Source organism: Macaca fascicularis, chromosome X (assembly GCF_037993035.2).
Source record: "Macaca fascicularis isolate 582-1 chromosome X, T2T-MFA8v1.1".
Lineage (NCBI taxonomy): Eukaryota > Metazoa > Chordata > Mammalia > Primates > Cercopithecidae > Macaca > Macaca fascicularis.
Window position 1 is genome coordinate 75211131 of NC_088395.1, and position 6997 is coordinate 75218127.

The 6997-nt window shown below is 41.5% G+C and overlaps 1 pseudogene; it reads left to right on the forward strand.

Annotated features, from left to right (window-relative positions):
• The first annotated feature begins 5434 nt into the window (after positions 1-5434).
• LOC102115244 (nuclear distribution protein nudE-like 1 pseudogene) lies at positions 5435-6637 on the forward strand (annotated as a pseudogene).
• Positions 6638-6997: the final 360 nt, after the last annotated feature.

The window sequence follows — 6997 nt, forward strand, 5'->3', positions numbered from 1 at the left end:
TGAGGCAGAAGGATCACTTGAACTCAGGAGGTGGAGGCTGCAGTGAGCTGGGAGGGCTCCAATGCACTCCAACCTGGGCAACAGAGTAAGACTTTGTCTCAAAAAAAAAAATTAATTAAAAAAATAAATAAATGAAGGGAGAAACAAATCACTCAACAACAATAGTTGGATAGGCCAGGCACAATGACTCACACCTGTAATCCCAACGTTGTGAGAGGCCAAGGCAGGAGGATCGCTTGAGCCCAAGAGTTCAAGATCAGCCTGGGCAACATAGTGAGATCCTGCCTCTATAAAACTAAAAAATTTAGCTGGTGTGGTGGCACCTGCCTGTAGTCCCAGCTACTTGGAAGGCTGAGGTGGAAGGATAGCTTGAGCCTTTGAGGTCAAGGCTGCAGAGAGCCATGATCATGCCACTGCACTTGAGTCTGAGCAGCACAGTGAGACCTTGACTCAATTAAAAAAAAAAAATTGTTGGATACTTCAACACACTACTTTAAATAATGATTAGAAAAACTAAGCACAAGATCAACAAGGAAATAGAAGATTTAAACCACATTATAAACTAATTATATTTAATAGACAGCTGCAGAACCCACCAATCATGCTTCTTAACTGCATGTGGAACATTCTCTAGGATAAACCATATGCAATAAGCCTCACTTTAATATAAAGGTTTGAAATAATATAAAGTATATTTTCTAAATATGGAATGAAATTAGAACTGAATAACAGAAGAAACTTTGAGAAATTCAAAAATACATGGAAAGTAAACAACATACTCTTAAATAAACAATTCTCCAAAGAAAAATTCACAAGAGAAATAAGAAAATACTTGGACATGAAGAAAAGGTAGAAGTAACACCAAAATTTATCAGATGCAGCTAAAGAAGTACTGAGAGGGAAATTTATAGCTATAAATGCCTTCATTACAAAATAAAACTCTCAAATCAATAACCTAAACTTCAACCTTAAGACACTGGAAAAAGAAGAGCAAACTAAACCTTAAGGAAGCAGATAGAAGGAAAAATAGAGATTAGAGTGGAAATTAATTAAATATAATATATAGAAATACATAGAAAAATAGAGATAAACAATAACAGCAAAAGTTGGTTCTTTGAAAATTAACAAAATTCACAAACCTCTAGTTAGATTGATCACAAAAAAGAAGGAAGAATCAAATTCCTAAAATCTGAAATGAAAGAAGATACAATATTTCCAACCTGATAGAAATAAAATGGACTTGACTAGGCGTGGTGACTCACGCCTGTAATCCCAGCACTTCAGGAGGCCAAGGCAGGCAGATCACCTGAGGTCAGGAGTTCGAGACCAGACTGACCAACGTGGTGATACCCCATCTCTACTAAAAATACAAAAATTAGCCGGGCATGGTGGCAGGCACCTGTAATCCCAGCTATTCAGGAGGCTGAGGCAGGAGAATCACTTGAACCTGGGAGTTGGAGGTTGCAGTGAGCCAAGATCCTGCCATTGCACTCCAGCCTAGGTGACAACAGCGAAACTGTGACTCAGAAATAAATAAATAAATAAATAAATAAATAAATAAACAAATAAATAATTAGAAAGGGATACTATAGACAATTCTATGCCAACAAATCAGATAAACTCAATGAAAATAACATTTTTATGAAGACACAAACTACTGATACTGACACAAGAAGATATTAAAAACCTCAATAGGCATGTAACACTTAGGGGGATTGAAGAGGTAATTTTAAATTTTGCCACAAAGAAAATCATAGGCCCAAGCGGGGCATGGTGGCTCACGCCTGTAATCCCAGCACTTTGGGAGGCTGAGGCAGGTGGATCATTTGAGGTCAGGAGTTCGAGACCAGCCTGACCAACTTGGTGAAACCCCATCTCTACTAAAAATACAGAAAATTAGCTTGGCATGGTGGTGACCGCCTGTAATCCCAGCTACTCAGGATGCTGAGGAAGGAGAATTGTTTGAACCTGGGAGGCGAAGATTGCATGCAGTGAGCTGAGATTGCACCACCGCACTCTAGCCTGGGTTGGGGTAAAAAAACAAAATCATAGGCCCAGATGGTTTCACTAGTAAATTTATTTTCATATAGTTAAAAACAAATGTTTTTGAGACAGAGTATCACTCTGCTGCCCAGGCTGGAGTGCAGGGGTGCCATCTCAACTGACTGCAACCTCTGCCTCTCGGGTTCAAGCAATGCTGATGCCTCAGCCTCCCAAGTAGCTGGGATTACAGGCACCCACCACCATGCCCGACTAATTTTTGTATTTTTTGTAGAGATGGGATTTCTCCATGTTGACCAGGCTGGTCTCAAATTCCTGGCCTCAAGTAATCTCCCTGCCTTGGCCTCCCAAAGTGCTAAGATTACAGACATGACCCACTGTGCTCAGCCTAAAAAGATTATTATTTTTTTTGAAACAGAGTCTCACTCTATTGCCCAGGCTGGAGTGCAGTGGCATGATCTCGGCTCACTGCAACCCCCAACTCCCAGGTTCAAGTGATTCTCCTGCCTCAGCCTCCTGAGTAGTTAGGATTACAGGTGTGCACCACTACGCCCAGATAATTTTTGTATTTTTAGCAGAGACAGAGTTTCACTATGTTGGCCAGGCTGGTCTCAAACTCCTGACCTCAGGCGATCTTCCCTCCTTGGCCTCCCAAAGTGCTTGGATTACAGAAGTGAGCCACCGTGCCTGGCCCAAAAGATTTTTTTAAAAAGAATTAATATTTATTCTTTACATGTACTTTCAAATATTGGAATAGAAAGAATCATCACTTCACAATTCATTCTATGAAGACAGAATTACCAAGACATCAGACAAGGAAATCAAAGGAAAAAAATTACAGACCAATATGACTGATGAGTACAGACACAATAATCTTCAGCAAACTACTAGCAAAATAAATTCATTAACATATAAAATGGATTCTATAACATGGCTAAGTTGTATTTATCCAAGGAATCCAAGGTTGGCTTAATATCTAAAAATTATTATACTACATAAAAATCAATAGAATAAGGGACATAAACATGATCATCTCAATAGAAACAAAAAAGCACATTTGACAAAATCCAACAAGCTTTCATGATAAAAACACTTAATAGATTAGGAATAGAAGGGAACTTACTCAACTCGGTAAAGAGCATCTATGAAAATTCCACATATGTTTTAAGTTTTACTTAAAAGAAAAAGACTGAATGCTTTCTCCCTACAATCAGGAAGAAGACAAAAGTACTACTTCTATTCAATATTGTACTGAAGTTTCTAGCAAGAACAGCTGGATAAATAAAAGAAGCAAAAGGCATACAGAAATGAAAGGAAGAAATAAAACTATCTTTATTTGCCAAAGACATGATATTGTATATAAAAAAATCTGGCCAGGCACAGTGGCTCACGCCTGTAATCCCAGCACTTTGGGAGGCTGAGGTGGGTGGATCACTTGAGGTCAGGAGTTCAAGACCGGCCTGACCAACATGGTGAAACTCCATTTCTACTAAAATTCCAAAAAATAAATAAATAAAAATTAACTGGGCGTGATGGTGCACACCTGTAACCCCAGCACTTTGGGAGGCCAAGGTGGTCGGATTACCTGAGGTTGGGAGTTCAAGGCCAGGCTGACCAACATGGAGAAACCCCGTCTCTACTAAAAATACAAAATTATCTGGGCGTGGTGGCACATGCCTGTAATCCCAGCTACTTGGGAGGCTGAGGCAGGAGAATTGCTTGAACTGGGAGGTGGAGGTTGCAGTGAGCCAAGATGGCACCATTGCACTCCAGCCTGGGCAACAAGAGAGAAACTCCATCTCAAAAAAAAAAGAAAAGAAAAAAGAAGAAGTCTTAGTGAATCCATGTGAGCACAGTGGCACACACCTGTAGTCCTGGCGACTTGGAAGGCTGAGGCAGGAGGATCACATGAGCCAAGGAATTCAAGGCTGTAGTGCACCATGATCACATCTGTGAATAGCCATTGTACTCCAGGCTGGGCAACATAGTGAGACCCCGTCTCTTACAAAAAAATCATAAGGAACTCACAAAAATCTGTTTTTCTTTAGAGATGGGGTCTCACTGTCATCCAGGCTGGAGTGTAGTGGCCACACTGGAGAGCAGTGGTGCGATCCCGGCTCATTGCAGCCTCAAACTCCTGGGCTCAAGTAATCCTTCTAACTCAGCCTCTTGGGTAGCTGGGATTACAGAGGTGTGCCACCATGGCCAAATAATTTTTTTATTTTTTTGTAAGGATGTGGTCTCGCTTTGTTGCCCAGGCCAGCCTTGAACGCTTCAAGCAATCCTTCCATTTTGGCCTACCAAAGTGCTGGGATTCCAGGTGTGAGCCACCACGACTGGCCTACAAAAAACTATTAGAACTAAAAAAAAAAAAAAAAAAAAAAAGTCAACCAGTTTGTAAGATACAAACTCAATATACAGAAAGCAGTTATATTTCTATACACATGTAATGTACAATCCAAAAATTGAATTAAGAAGGTATCCCATTAAAAAAGCTTCAAAAAGAATAAAATACTAAGGAATACATTTAACAAAAATAAATAAATAGAAATCATACTCTAAAAATTATAAAACATTGTTCAAAGAAATTAAAGATCTAAATAAAGTGAAAGGTAGATATACCCTGCTCAGGTATTGGAAAGACTTAATTTCTTTTTTTTTTTTTTTAAGATGGAGTCTCGCTCTATCACCAGGCTAGCAGGTAGTGGCGTTATCTTGTCTCACTGCAACCTCTGCCTCCTGGCAGAGATTCTCTTCAAGCGATTCTCTTGCCTCAGCCTCCCGAGTAGCTGGAATTACAGGCATCCGCCACCATGCCTGGCTAATTTTTGTATTTTTAGTAGAGATGGAGTTTTGCCATGTTGGCCAGGCTGGCCTCGAACTCCTGACCTCAGGTGATCTTCCCGCCTTGGCCTCCCAAAGTGCTGGGATTACAGGCATGAACCACTGCGTCTCGCCCAAGATCTAATATTTTTAAGATAGCAATTCTCCTCAAATTCATCTACAGATGCAATGTAATCAGTACCAAAATCCCAGTCAGGGCTGGGGACGGTGGCTCACCCCTGTTATCTCAGCAATTTGGGAGGCCGCAGGTGAGAGGATTGCTTGAGGCCAGGAGTTTGAGACCAGCCTGGGCAACAAAATGAGACCCCAATTTCTGCAAGAAATACACACACATTAAAAAAAAAAAACAAACTCAGTCAACTTTTTTTCCCAGAAATTTATTTGCTGATTTTAAAATTCATATGAAAATTCAAGGGACCCAGAATAGCTAAACGACCTCAAGAAAGAGGAACAGAATGGAGTGGAGCTCAGAGCTGTGGAGGGGAATGAAGCTGAGCAGCTGGGTCAGCCTGGCCAAACCAGTGGAGCAGAGACATGGGTCAAGCGGTGGTGAACGTGTGCTTTTGACACATTAGACACTTTTTTGATCATGGATGATGAACATATACCCGATTTTTCAAGTCTAAAGGATGAAACTACTTATTGGAAGGAAATGTCCTTGAAGTATAAACATAGCTTCCAGGAAGCTTGAGATGAGTTAGTTGAATTTCAGGAAGGAAGCAGAGATTTAGAAGCAGACTTGGCAGCACAATTAGCACAGCCTGAACAAAGAAATAGAAACTTGCAACTTTATAGCCAAAGACTGAAATATGAAGTGGAGGCATTAAAGGAGAAACCAGAACATCAACATGCACAGAGCTACAAGCAGGTCTCAATATTAGATGATTTAAGTCAGATGTGGGCCATTGAGGTGTGGTTGCTTAAGTATGTGAGGGAGCTGGAACAGGCCAATGATGACCTGGAGCAAGCAAAAAGGGCAATAATAGTTTCACTAAAAGACTTTGGTTTTTTTGTTTGTTTGTTTGTTTGTATTTTTGGGTTTTTTTGAGACAGAGTCTTGCTCTGTTGCCCAGGCTGGAGTGCAGTGGTGAGATCTTGGCTCACTGCAACTTCCACCTCCGAGATTCACCATGTTGACCAGGCTGGTCTCGAACTCCTGACCTCAAGTAATCCACCCGCCTCAGCCTCCCAAAGTGCTGGGATTACAGGTGTGAGCCACTGCACCGGCCTTCTCTGGAAGACTAAGAACAAAGGCTAAATCAGGCCATTGAGTGAAATGCATTTTTAGAAAGTGAACTTCATGAAAAGGAATGTTGTCGGTCTCTGTACAGAGGTTAAAAGATGAAGCAAGGTATTTAAGGGCAAGATCTAGCAGTTCAGGAAAGGAAATAACCAGAAAGTTGGCTCCTACTTCTCCAACTCTAGATGGTGAAAAGATAGATTCCGCTGTCCAAGGATGACTCTTTTTGCCAGCCACTCCTGTTGGCAAAGGAAAAGAAAACAGTTTTCCTTCCCGAAAGCTACACTAAGTGGTTTTCCTACCAGTCCACTAACTCCTTCTGCTGGGCTATCAGCATTAACCACCATGGGCGATCTCTTAGGAAAAATAGGGACTTTACGATCCTAATTAGCAGCTTGCAGAAATTTTACAAAGGACCAAACGTGAAAGTCCTGTATTTCAGGAAATGTTAACAATGTGGTGCTGAATACCAGTTGCACACCATTCTCCCAATCAGATGAAGGGCAAGAAAAAGTCACATTTCCAGCCAGGCATGGTGGCTCACACCTATAATCCCAGCAGTTTGGGAGGCCGAGGCAGGCAGATGACTTAAGGTCAGGAGCTCGAGACCAGCCTGGCCAACATGGTGAAACCCCATCTCTGCTATAATTACAAAAATTTGCTGGGCATGGTGGTGGGCACCTGTAATGCCAGCTACTCAAGAGGCTGAGGCACAAGAATCACTTGAACCCAGGAAGCGGAGGTTGCAGTGAGCCCAGATCGCACCACTGCACTCCAGCCTGGGTGACAGAATGAGACTCTGTCTCAAAAACAAAAACAAAAACAAAACAAAACAAAGGCCAGGCATGGTGGCTCGTACCTATAATCCCAGCACTTTGGGAGGCCAAGGAAGTCAGATCACTTGAGGCCAGG